The 12,966-nt window shown below is 42.8% G+C and overlaps 1 long non-coding RNA gene across 3 annotated transcripts in view; it reads left to right on the top strand.

The window, feature by feature from the left end:
• LOC128315234 (uncharacterized) overlaps positions 1–12,966 on the top strand; it is a 597,865-nt gene that overhangs the window by 157,694 nt on the left and 427,205 nt on the right. The gene's annotated exons all lie outside the window — the stretch shown is intronic.

Here is a 12,966-nt window from a genome sequence, read left to right as displayed (position 1 = left end):
ATTGAATACAAGTACCTCTGAAAGAAATTAAAGATGAAAATACCAATCCAATCCTTGTCCGCCCAAGAAAGGCAACCCTTAAGCCCCCAATGACGTTTTTCTCTTCCCCATAAACACTTCTGAAAAATAGCAACTCTTTATTGAATAGCATTCACTGTGTACCAGGCACTGTGCCTTAAGTGACTTTTGCAAGAACCCTGTGAGAAAGCCCTTATTCCCTCCATTTTGCAGATGGGGGCTTGGAGAGGTTAAATAATCTGCTACAACATTATGGAGCTGACATATAGACCCAGGTTGTGGAAAAACAAAGTCACTAAACAAATTAAAAGTAGCCTACATGCTATTATTACCCTTTTGAAATCATCAATCTTAACTGAGTTAGTGAGTATTTTCCCTGATATTAGATCACCAGCCTGGTTGGTAGCAGAAGAATTGATGGGCCCTAGAAACCTGATATTAATTCCAAACCCCTTCCTGAGATGAAAAATATTGAGAATCAGACAGCGACCTTTATTTAGCCATTTGAATGAATGTACTGTTATTTTATAATAAAATGTTTATGTGCTTTTTTATATCAGAAATGTGCTTAATTATTTGGTGGTTTTCTGACTCTGGGATGACATAGTGGCTCTTCAGCTGGTTAAGACTGATTATCTCTGGTTTATAACACCAGAGCTTAATTAATTTACATATTCCTTACGGGATTTGGAGAAGAAAATTCTTAAAAGTTAATGGGCTAGTTTTATATTTAGTCAATATATCTTTAGCACAACTCTGGGCAACAACATTTTATGTTATACAGCTTAGCGCAATAATGGTAGTGAAAGAGACGTTGTTGATAGCTTTAACCAAGGTTTACATTCTAGCTCAAAGCTCTTTCTATTTCTTTTTTTTTAAAATTTTTTAACATTTATTTTTGAGAGAGAGTGTGCATGAGTGAGTGTAAGTGGGTCAGGGGCAAGCCAGGGAGACACAGCATCTGAAGCAGGCTCCAGACTCTGAGCTGCCATCAGAGTCTGATGCGGGGCTCGAACCCACGAACTGCGAGATCATGACCTGAGCTGAAGTCAGACACTCAACCGACTGAGCCACCCAGGTGCCCCTCTTTCCATTTCTTTATGAGCCTGACCTTCACGAATGGAAGGAGTTTGGAGGCACTGACAAAGGAGAGGTGGAAGGTAGAGACTGGCAAAATAGGTGATTAGAATCTGACTGAAAAGTGGGGCTGTGGTCATTGTCCTGAGTTTCAAATGCCTGCTTTGCCACTTTTTGTAAAGCTATTTAACCTCAAACAACGAGCGCCGTCTATACCACAGCTTCCGTAGCGGTGAAGCGGGGAATCGCAATACCTACTTATAAGGTTGTTGCAAAGACTAAATGTGCCCAAAGCAGGAGCTCGGTCAACGGTGGCAACTATTGAGAGATGCTGATGTACAAGATTTAGAAACTGGCTTCTCCAAAGTGAGGGCCTGCCCTGGCCTGCCACAGCTCTCTGAAGGTCGGAAGAGGCTGGCCAAGAGCCCGTGATTGTTCTTAGGGTGCTCCCCTCCCCCCTCTTCCCTGAGTTCATCGCTTGGGCTGCACGTACCAGGGTCACAAAGAAATATGATGTGACTTGTAAATCCCATGATTCAGGCACAGGTCTTTCCATTTTTCACATCAACTTGTATTACACTGGGCACACAGTGGCTGAGTCATAAATATGTATTGATCTTATTTAACTATAATGTGCAAAGTAGAACTTCTCTTCCCTGACTATGGGTTGGGGATGGTTACAGACAGGTGAGTTCTGCATAGTAGAGAATATAGCATATGGAAAGAGAACAAGGAATCAGTCTTCCCAAGAGCAAGCATGCGAAATAAGATACTCTTACAAACCTCATGCTGTTTTACCAAGAAAAAAGTGAACCCAGTAAACATCTTATTAACTCAACTAACACTAGTTTGAAACGTGTGGAGATTTGGTGTGAGTTGAACTGTATTGTAATTTGGTGACATTTAAGTCTCTCCCAGAGAACCAAGCATTTACCTGCATTTTTGAAGCAATTAATTTTCATATTAAAAATGGCTAATTGAACATCATTTTTACTTCTCTCTCTCTACTTAGCAACACTCAACTAAGCTAATTTGTGTTAGTGGATGCAGAAAGTTATAAACTTCTATAGCTAGATTCTTGAAAATCCTGAGTTTTATGTTCACATAGCTTGCAATTTCTCTGTCAAAAATGCACAGAACCTAAAATATGTGTGTTTTTAACATGCTGATGGGTAAAAACAAAGCTACATACACCTGCAAGGTAAAGACAACTGATTAGGTAGAGGCCAGGAGATTTTTGAGCCTTTGTAAAGATTCTTTTGATAAACTTAATCGGAAACGCATTTTTTTCTGATCAGCTGTAGTGATAGGTTTGTAGATAAACCGTAATGCAGATGCTTATTCGTACTTTAATAAAACCTCTTGGTATGTTATGATTGTCTTCTTGAGAATAGATTTCCTTACTATGAAATAGTGAGCACTTCCTGTTTTAGGTCAAATTGTAACTTCCTTGAAACAATCTATTAGAAACATTTTGGTTCTTCTAGGCAGAGGAAAAGAATGAATAATTAAACACACAGATACAGAAGGCAACTGGGAAAACAAAGGAAAAGAGTAAATAAGGAAGAACACTAGGGTCCCCTGTTTCTGAAATATAAGAAAATGACATTCTAGATTTGAGTGTGGTTTTGACTGAGCTCAATCAAAGATTGAGCATATTCTACTTAGCACGTAATCATTAGTTTTGGCTCTGCTGATCTCATTGCCACACGCAGGCCTGAGGGTTTACTGAAAGAAAGGGATTTCCAGGAAAGGTGACCTCACCACCGAAGCAAAGAGGCCAAGAAAGACTTCAGGGCTGGGAAGCTAAGTTCATTACGTGAGTTCCTGTAGATATCCTTATTATTTTGTAAACAAGGCCAGACTTGAGGCGGACTGGAAGCAATGAACAGAGGTCAAATGAGCTGCGAGGCTGGTTGAGTCCTGTTCACTGCAAGGACAAAGCAGTTCCCTTCTCAAGTTCTCGATTTCCTTTTGACACAACATGGCAATTGGACTTAACGGATGTCTAAGTTTCCCCTCTCAGTGCTACAGTTCTGGGTGACTAGAGCGAATAGTGACCCCATCTTTGCAGGACCAGAACTCAGCCCTGCACCGTGGCCTGCTAAGGCAGGCTCTTTTGCTGTTAACCCTGTGTCTGAGAAGAGAGGGTATATAAGTAGGGAAGTTATATAATAATGAGCAAAATTGCAGATCAGATCTCATTCCTCTTAAGTACTTTGAAGGATTTCTCTTTTATCTTCTTGCATAATTGCATCCGTTAAAAAATAAATTTCTTTATTTTTAATAAAAACAGTAAACATCCATTGAGTGATTCCTATGAACCAGACCAGATGCTATGGATTTTACATGTACCATCCCAGTCGGTTCCCCAGATAAACCTCTCCTTTAGGGAGAGGCCAGCATTTTTGCCAGTTTTACATACAGATAAAATTGGGGGCCTCAAGATAGGAATCAACCTGAGGTCTCTGAACCAGTAATGACAGAACTCGGTTCAAGCCCAGTTTGTTCACAGAGCCTGGGCTAGTAAGGGCTTCTTGATGCTGTCTTCAATGTCTCATGATTCTACAGGGCACACGTTAAATAAATATAGGTGCGGTCACCTGATGCGATTTCACCCCAGGGCAAGTAGGAAGATGATGTGTGCAACAAAGAAAATGCTTTTGTTAAGTGCAAGAGTGATGGAAAATGATACCTCTGCTCCAATAGGCCTTCTAGAAAAATGATGCACACACACAGGCAAATGGAAATGTTTCAATTCACTGGGTGGCAGGATTATGGGTGATAACTTTTTTTTTTCCTCTTCTCGTTGGTATCCCATTTATGTTGCCTTTGTAATAAGACACAAAGCAAACAATAATTTAAAAACCCCAAAGAAATGGATTTCTTGATCAACGCACTTCTTGTAAGAATTTGGTTTCCGGTGGGAAAGAGCAGAGTAGTTCGCAGTTACCTGTAACAGATGCCGTGGTGGCTGTGTGTCACAGATGAGCTAATTCATGCTTCTCAACAAGCCCCATGTGCCATGCTTTGTATGTATAAGAAAGGGGGATGTGGTATTTGGATTACTCGGCCTCGGTTACTCCTTGTGTGAGCAGTATGGATATTTTTGACTGTCCTTTTGATTCTAGTTGAAGCTGCTTGCCACCGGCATCTCTTAGCAGATTGCTTTGTGATTTATGCGGGTCTAAAGGAGACCAAGGATCATTTATCTTCAAACCAGGAAAGAGATGAAAGCAGCTTGGTAGTAAAATTTCCTGTGGAGTTAGATGAGAGCATCAAAGGGAAAAAAATGTCATTGTTTCATGAAAAACTAGGAAACGTGAGTCAGTTTCTAATGTCACAGATCTTTTCCTGTGAAGAGTTCACCTTAAAAAAAAAAAAAATCTCCACTAAGGGATAAAAACAACTGGAGCAGTGAATTAGTGCGATTCGAAAGCTATGACTTCAAAACATGGCCTTTTTCGGGAGGTTAAAAGGAACATAAAGGAGAAAGAGGTGAAAATCTTAAGCTGACTTAAGCCGTTTGTAATTATTTTTCCCACGATTAAATCTAATTTTCTGCCCTTGCTTAAATATTTGAGTACTCGTCTCACTTTAAGAGGAGAAAAAAAGTGTTTCTCAGAACGGATACCTCTGTAGGCTAGATCCCCTTTGTTCTCTCCCATTCTTCATACTCCATGGCTCCACATTCACAGACAGCCTCTGTAAAAATGATGCGGCTCTAACTGTTCTGTACTGTCTGCTAATTTGTACTGTGGTCTCTGTGTTTGGTATGTTGTGAGAGTCCTGTTCCTTTTAAGTGGGTTCCACAGATTCAGACATATTTAAAACACTATGATGCCTGGAGGGAAAAAAAAAATGGTTGTGATCAGGACATTTGTCACCGTGCATAGGAATATAAGATTCCCACCAGACAGAAAAGATATTATAGGTTTCTCTCTGGCTACTGCACATGCCATAAGTAAAACAATGATGCATGAAGCTGAACTGACTGCCAAAAATAGATCAGGAAGAAAAATCTCTCCCATGACAATTGGCTGTGATCCTAGGGATTTTCCCTTTTACTCTGAAACCTTGAATAGTATTTCTTTTCTCTCTTTTTATGGCCCTCTCTCCCCTCTCCCTCTCTCCCTTTTCTTTCTCTCCTTTTCTTTTCCTTCTCTCTTTCTCTCTCCCTTTCTTTCCTTCCTTCATTCTTTTACCTTCCTTCCTCCCTCCCTTACATCCTTCCTCCCTTCCTTCCTTCTTCCTTCCTTCCTTCCTTCCTTCCTTCCTTCCTTCCTTCCTTCCTTCCTTCCTCCTTTCCTTCCTTAATATGCACACTGTGATTTTTGTCTAGAAATCCTCAGCAAACTAGACAGCAAAGTTGAAGTGTGGATCTACCTGAGTTAGTCTCAACGAATGGCCACTGCATCAACTTTCCAGTAGCAGCACGTTCTTCCCACTCCCAGTTCTCAGACCTCCATTCCTCACTCAGAAGGGCCTGGCAGCCTTGGGTGATGTCATTTTAGTCCTGGGGTGACATCACTATTCAATCACTATTCAATAAATATTATTAAATAATTGGGGAAAGAAAGGAGTCCCTCCAAATGATTATGCTTCAGCCAGAAATAGGATTACTATACAATCAGAGCTTTGCAGCTAAACTCAGAACACCACAACCCAAAACTCAAAAATTCTGAAACTCCTCAGAGTGTCGATATTGGGCATCTAAACTGTGCCGTCTACACAACTGTCATCCATAAATATGTGGAAGGTCTAGAAGTTGACACCATTTGGAATTGTCCAATCTATGGCAGAAATGTAGGAGTTTGGGGACAGCACAGCAACTCTGTACAACTCTGGCAACTAACAGAATTGGACTAGAATCTTAATTTTGTGGTATTCGTGTTAACTCTGGGCAAGTGACTCCACTTCTTTTTAACCTCAGATTTCTCATCTGTAAAACCTTCTCTCCTGCTCTGGAGTCCTAGAGGAGCTGTAGTTTGCACTCTCATTGGCTGGTTTCCTGCTGGTGACCTTTCTTTGCTTCATACTTGGTCTTTCCCCAAGGTCATGGGAGCCCATGTCTTTGTTCTCAGAGTGCCTACCATGGATGAAAGGAGTAGATGAGATCTAGGAGAGAATGGCTTTCAGTAGTTTTATTTTTTAAATGTCTATTTATATTTGAGAGGGGGGGAGGGGCAAAGAGCAAGGGAGACACAGAATCCAAAGTGGGCTCCAGGCCGTGAGCTGTCAGCACAGAGCCCGACGCAGGGCTCAAACCCACGAAATGCAAGATCATGACCTGAGCCGAAGTTGGACGACCAACCGACTGAGCCACCCAGGCACCCCTCAGTAGTTTTATTTTTTTTCAATTTTATTTATTATTTTTTAAAATGTATTTATTTTGAGAGAGAGAACATGAGCAGAGGAAGGGCAGAGAGCGAGGGAGAGAGAGGATCCCAAGCAGGCTCCACACCGTCAGTGCAGAGCTGGACATGTGGCTCAAACCTACAAACTGTGAGATCACAGCCTGAGCTGAAGTCGGATGCTGGACTAAGCCCCCCAGGTGCCCCGGTTTTCAGTAGTTTTAAATTAGTGAAATATGTCAGGCTGATTAAAAGATGGGGCTAGAACGTGAGGGGGTTGTATTTGTGCTGCTCTCATTGTAACAGCCAACAGCCCCAGGTGTGCCTGGAGAAAAGGTTAAGGAGTTAGAATTTTTGGATAAAGTGGGACACTAAAATGTAAAGATAAGAAGAAGGAAGTAAAGGAATTAGGAAAGTCATGAGGGAAATCTTCCTTTCATTGTATGGGTCCCATTTATGGAATATATGTATGGGTTTTCTGGATTCCGGTTTATTGGAAAATATATGCATCATAAACGTGATGGCCTCCTATATTCATGTTGGAAAAGAGTAACAGGTTGGTATGTAAAAGTTCTTTGCAATTAAGGAAATGGATCTTTAGGTTCTCAGATCCCACAAAGGAATTTATCCCCCAGGTTTGGGTGCTCCAGACTGTATTCCAGATATGTATCAAGAGTTCTTTGTTTTTAGTCATGCACTATTTTCTTGGAGGAAATTACAACTAAGGATTTAACCATGGATTTCTCAGGTAGGAATAGCCCTTGTTTTGGCACTATCCACAAGGTAGGCTGTTTATGCCTGGCACCTGAATCTTCTTTGCAATTTTCAGTGGGATCCAGCTTGTTCAGAGACTTTTCCCCAGTAACAGCTGAAAGGGATCTTTAAATGTGGGGCTCAATAAAACTGCTATGTTGGTCAGGAGGGAGCCACGGGTATTGCTTTACTCTGCTGCCTGGAACAACAGAAAAGATGGATGAAAACAGATGAAAAAGCAGTTTTCAAGACTTCGGGATGAGGTAAGAAAGGGCAGTGATGCCCGAGGGGTGGCAAACAGATGAGGTGAGTGGGCCATATGGTCACCTCACTGCCTGGAGAGCTTCCAGGCCCTCAGAATGGAGAGGGAGGCTGGGCAGGTCCTAGTGGTCACTTTGAATTGAGAGATGGCACTTGGGAGGCTGTGGCAGCAAGAATTTGCAGGGTGGGTCTCTGGAAAGAAGACAGTTGAACAGACAGGGGTTTCTGGGGCTCTGCCAAGGGGCCCCCCTTGAACATTCAACTGAGTACCGATGGGTGTGTGTGTGTGAAAGAGCTATTTTCAAGAGGGGGGGAAGAACCACCTTAAAACCAGAAAAAACAATCTTTGAGGCCCGCACAGGGCCAGGAATTATTCCAGTTTCTGCCAGACAGACTGGAAAACCAAATAATTGTGGGGTGCCAGGTAGAAGGAGTGCTCAGAGGGATTTGCTTCAGTGGTGGAGTAAAACTGGCCGAAGAGTGAATGCATCAGAAATGGAAATAGGTGGGTAAATGTAAAGACTTATGTTTTTCTTATTGTTTGTGTCTTTATTTTTTTAAATTCATTTTTTAAGTTTTATTAGAGAGAGAGGGAGAGAGGAAGAGCGAGAGAGCATCCCAAGCAGGCTCCATGGTGTCAGTGCAGAGCCCGATGGAGGGCTCGAACCCACCAACCATGAGATCATGCCCTCAACCAAAATCAAGAGACGCTTGACTGATTGAGCCACCCAGGTGCCTCTAGTTTGTATCTTTTAAAAGGTAATTTAAATAGCTATGTATTGTTAGGCTTATAGCATATATATAACTAAATTATCTGACAGACACAAAGACTGGGCGAGAAGAAATGGAAGTAAGCTGTTGCCAGGTCCCTCTCTGTTAGAGAGTCTGCGGTGCAGTGTGGCTCTATGGCAGAAGTGGTCCGCACTCCAGGGTAACTGTTTAATAAGTACAAACAAGGGAGAGGCGTCATAGGAAAATGACATCAAGCTGGGCCCCCACGTGGATGGAGGGTTTTAAAGTGTTGTTATCAAGAACGAAGGGTCTTCAGGGTCAGGAAATAGCATGAAAAAATTAATGGAAGGAGACCAAAGAGCCTGTGTTGTCAATTGTAGACAGTCCCGTTCAGTTGAAAAATGGGAGTGTTCTCCGGAGCAGTGGCCACAAGGCTAGCGAGGTTAGTGGCAACTGAACCACGGAGGGCATTCTATAAATTTGTGTTTTTTTCTGTCAGCTGTGGTGGTGGCAGTTTCTGAGGGGTGGGAAGATCGGAGCTACACTGTAGGAATTCTATGACACACAAAATGAATTGGGGTGGAGAGAGGCTGAAAGCAGGGAAGTCAGTTAGGAGGCTAAGAGTTCCAGGGAGCAGCAGTCAGCATTTAACTAGGACATTGGTAGCAATGAGGGAGACGAAGGGGTGGGTCACAGTGCATCAGAGAGGGAATTGTTAGGTTTGATGAAGGGCATGAAGGAAGAAAGAAAGCTGCTTACTGGTTTTGATCTAGCCTGGGAGGATGGTGGTACCTTGAACAGAAAGTTGGAACACAGGCGGGTTTGGGGTTTGTGGTTCTCGGCTTGGGTGTCAGGGAGGTGTCAGAGTACTGCTGTGAGGCAGACAGCTCAGAATGCAGGTTCGGAGCCCGACAAGAGCAGTTGTGGTTAGAGACCGAGACTGAGGAACCACGCACGTATTGGGGGAGTGTTGAAGCTGTGGAATTGGGGATCACCCAGGGAGACAGTAGCGGGAGAAGGGTGCTCAGAGAAAAGAACTCTGGGTTAAGCTTTCATACCTTCTCACACCTGCAGGTAAGCAGGAACAAAGCCAGCAGAGTAGGTGTGTGTGTTTTGTTTTGTTTTTGTATAACACCTTGGGGAGATTTTTCTCTGGAAGGAAACGTCAAAAATTTTTGAAAAAATGATTCCTTTAAATGGTTGTGTAGCTCCCTTATGTGCAGGTATGTGTGCATTTGCCAAAAAGGGGATTATTTTGCAGTATTGTAAATGCCGAAAGTGGAAAGATTGTGCGAGGCCTGCGGTTAACTTGTAGAGGCAAAGATCACGCTGAAGGACTTGATACATGTGAGACACAACAGAGGATAAGGCAGAGGAGATCTCTAACACCTGCCCATAGTTTATCCCAGGCAAATTTAGCCATGGAACGTCTCAGGTGCTGAAGTCCAGTTGGGGGCTGCACATTTTTCCCCCCATACGAGGAAAGAAACTGAGGTTTGGTCACCTGCCTTAAGTCACAAGGAGCTGGCAGGAAGTTGGGCTGGGATTAGGCCCCAGGTCTTCTGACAGCTCTCTGGTCCTTTGCACCACAGTGAGCTTCATTGGCTGTGACCTATGCCCTTGGGGATCATTCAGGGTATTGCTCAGGGTGCAGACTTTCATGCCAGTGAGACGATTTGAGGCCCAACTCCATCACTTGTCAGCTGTGCCCATTACTTGGCCTCTCCAGGTTTAATTTTCCCTGTTTGTGGAACAGGGACAGTGGTATCTATTTTGTTGGGTTGCTGTAATTAGAGTTCTCTGTATATGAAACTAACAGCATGGGCATTTGTTCTTTTACTGAAAACCAATTGGAAGGTTCAGGGGCAGTTTTGAGGGCAGAGAGCACTCTTTCCAGTGTTCTTTCCCTGCACACTCTGCCTACTTCCCCACGTACCAACATCAGCAAAATGCCAAGTGCATAGTAGGTGCTCTGGAAATACTGTAATTAAATGCCATTAAGCTTTAATGAGATGCCATGGACTCAGGCAGGATTTGCTAGCCATGGCCCTTGAGTGCAGAAATTTCAATGGTGGGGGGGGGGAGGGGAGGAGAAGGGGGAGCTGGCTTTGTTTACATTTGCAGCAGAGACTGCTGCAAAGAGGGAGGCACTTTTATTTCCCTTGTGGACTGGCAGTTCATTTTGCTGTAGCAGCTGCTAATGGAAAATAATAAAACCCATTTTCGTCAGGCAGTATCTGGAACACTTACAGGTCAATTCAATGCTCAAAACAGATTGTTACAGAGCACATTAGTTCGTCATCAGCATCCACTTTGGTCAGGGGAGTTTTACCATTGGAAATTGAGCTTACAGGTCATAGTCTGTTATGATTCCTGAATATCCTCGAATTTTTGTTAGTGGAAGCATATAGCCAATTATTATAAATGAACACACATCATCTTTCCATTTGTTAAAATCACAAAGGTAGCAAATTAAACGGGAAGAATTGAACTAGAGCAGCTGCAAAAATATGACTTCACTAATATTAAACCTATGTTCTGCCTATTAATTGAAGAATGTGGTCCCAGGTTCATAATAACCCCCCTCCTATAATACACTGCCGGGAAGTGATGTCAGTACTGTCTTTCAAAGCACTGAAACTGAAGCAGGAGATGAAATTCGAGGTGTTTCTATTTGCTGCTGCTCCCACGTATGTGTGCGCGGGTGTCAGGACGGTTGTTTCCAATACAGTTAAATGAAGGCAGCTGGGAGTTTACAACACAGCTGCCATGATGGTGGTTGCCTGGTCTGGTGGAAAAAAATCCACCCTGGGCTTGAGGTGCTAAGTCTGCCATTTGCTGAGGTAGGACCGTGGGCATACTTCCCTAGGCCTCTATTTCCTCTTCTGCAAGATCAGGATTTTGGATTAGATGTTCTCTAAGGACATTTCTTCTGTATACTTAAAAAGTCATTCTTATGTATGTATGTATGTATGCATGTATTTAGACAGCACAAGCAGGGGAAGGGCAGAGAGAGAGAATGGGAGAGAGACAATACTAAGCAGGTCCTGCGCTGTCGGCACAGACCCAACATGGGGCTTGATCTCATGAACCAGGAGATCATGACCAGAGCTGAAATCAAGAGTCAGATGCTCAACTGACTGAGCCATCCAGGGGGGCCCCTGTTGTTTCCTTATTACACAAAAATAATATATATTCATGGTGAATTCCCAAAACATAAGCAAAAAAGTGTTAAACTCATGTATGATGCTATGATCCAGAGATACATGTGGTTGACATTTTGATGTATATTCTTCCAGCCTTTCTGTTTACTGATATATATTTAAATATACACAAAAAATGGGACCATTCTGTATATACACCATTTGCTACCTACTTGTTTTTACTTAACAACAGTGTGGACATCTTTATCATGATTTTAAAAAATGGAATCCCATTGTATGAATAGGCCCTCAGTTTCTCTAACCAGTTCCCTGTAAGTAATTTGGTATTTTTTAATCTTTTGCAACTTTTCACAGTTGTTATAATGAAAATCCTCATGGCTAAATCTCCAAACATTTCCAAATTCTTGTCTTAGGGTAAATTGCCCAAAGCAGAATTGCTAGGTCAAAAGTGACGCGTGTCTATTAGGTGTTGAATATCTATTGCTGTATTCACATAAAGTTTAGGTCATAGGACATGCTTTGGTGTCTTCAGACAAAATGAATTACAGTTAGTTTCAGAAATCCTGAGCGTGACTATTCCCTTTTATAGGATCTGTTGGAGTGCATATATACGTGTACGTACTTACATGTGGGCAGGTTTGGTATGCCATTTTGCGATTACTGGGGAAGAAATGCAGTATATATTACAGGATCATCTTCCAACTTCCTTTCAGGGAGTAGTATTATAGAAAGAAAAAAAATCATTGTTCGTTTCTGAGTGTCCAGGTTATTTACAACGGATTCTCTAAGACTCTTTTCGTCTCTAACAGTTCATGAGGATGTTAGATTGATCAACATTTATTGAGTACCCAATAAGTGCTTAGTGATGAAGCATTTGGCACTAAGAAGCACAGTGTTGGGGGCGGGGGGAAGTTCACCTGACAAAGGCAAACCTATGTCACCAGAGGCTAGCTGTGTGGCACACGCAATAATGCTCTAGGTGCCGAGAGAGAAGCCCTGGGGGCCCGCAGGGAGGAAGGGAGTTGAGTGCCATCTCTGAAGACCCTGTGTTAGCCTGCACTCTCTGATCAGCACCTGAGAGAAAACTGCCTCACGTTAGCTTAGCAAATAGGTATACATCTATTGACTCCTATAATCAGCCCCTAGGAAGACCAGGGATTTGGGATTCTTTTTTATTTTTTTTCCTCCCCTTCTGCTTTCTTCTCTCTACAGGTTGGCTTCATTCTCTCAAAATTCTCTAAGTTGGTGGCTGGAATTAGGGTTGCTAGCTGCTTGTGCTTAAATCTTCAAAGTCTTAAGTTCAGAGGGGAAAAACCTCTTTCCCGTCTCCAGTTTGAAAAAATCCTAAGCAGCACTCTGATTAGCCTGGCTGGGGTACTGGGCCCGCATGTACAACAGCACTGGGCCAAGAGGAGGCCTCATGATTGACCACACCCGTAGGCAGAGGGTTGGCGCTATTGTCCTAAGAAGAGCAAAAAGGTTCACTTGTGTGGAATCTAAACCTCAACTCCCAGAAACAGTAGAATGGTGGTTATCAGGGGCTGGTGGGAGGGAGAAATGTGGAGACCCTGGTCCAAGGTTACAAACTTTCAGTTATAAGAGGAGTA

Source organism: Acinonyx jubatus, chromosome C2 (assembly GCF_027475565.1).
Source record: "Acinonyx jubatus isolate Ajub_Pintada_27869175 chromosome C2, VMU_Ajub_asm_v1.0, whole genome shotgun sequence".
Classification (NCBI taxonomy): Eukaryota; Metazoa; Chordata; class Mammalia; order Carnivora; family Felidae; genus Acinonyx; species Acinonyx jubatus.
The sequence above is the reverse complement of the archived record's forward strand: the minus strand, read 5'-3'. Positions and strand labels throughout refer to the sequence as shown.